Source organism: Penaeus monodon, chromosome 21, assembly GCF_015228065.2.
Source record: "Penaeus monodon isolate SGIC_2016 chromosome 21, NSTDA_Pmon_1, whole genome shotgun sequence".
Lineage (NCBI taxonomy): Eukaryota > Metazoa > Arthropoda > Malacostraca > Decapoda > Penaeidae > Penaeus > Penaeus monodon.
Genome location: NC_051406.1, coordinates 3,618,000 through 3,618,367, shown reverse-complemented (window position 1 = coordinate 3,618,367; position 368 = coordinate 3,618,000). Strand labels below are relative to the sequence as shown.

The following is a 368-nucleotide window of genomic DNA, read 5'->3' as shown; positions in this document are numbered from 1 at the left end:
TGTCATTTCTGAAAGACTCCTAAACATGTGCTCTTGAGGGATAACTCTCCTGAAATTGTTAGGTGCGGTTTGGACTCTGAGGTTCGTCTTTTATGGTGACGCTTTTACGAGATCGGCTTTTATTGTAGTGTTGGTATTTATTTCGTCAGTTATGTCATTTCATTGTAGCATAGTATGTACATGTATTTTTTTTTATGTAGAGCTTTAGGTTTGTAGATAAATAATGTACTGTCATTTCTACAGACATTTGGTATGCAGTACAATTTTTATATAAGCAGCATTGATTCTGTGTAGGTTAGTTTTTCACTTTAGTACACTAACCCTACAAGCCTTTGGATGCCTTTGTCATTTGCTAGGATGGCATGCCC

The 368-nt window shown here is 36.4% G+C and overlaps 1 protein-coding gene across 1 annotated transcript in view; it reads left to right on the top strand.

The window, feature by feature from the left end:
* LOC119586116 (high affinity cAMP-specific and IBMX-insensitive 3',5'-cyclic phosphodiesterase 8B-like) overlaps positions 1-368 on the top strand; it is a gene marked incomplete at its 3' end in the record, with an annotated part of 30,185 nt that overhangs the window by 27,415 nt on the left and 2,402 nt on the right.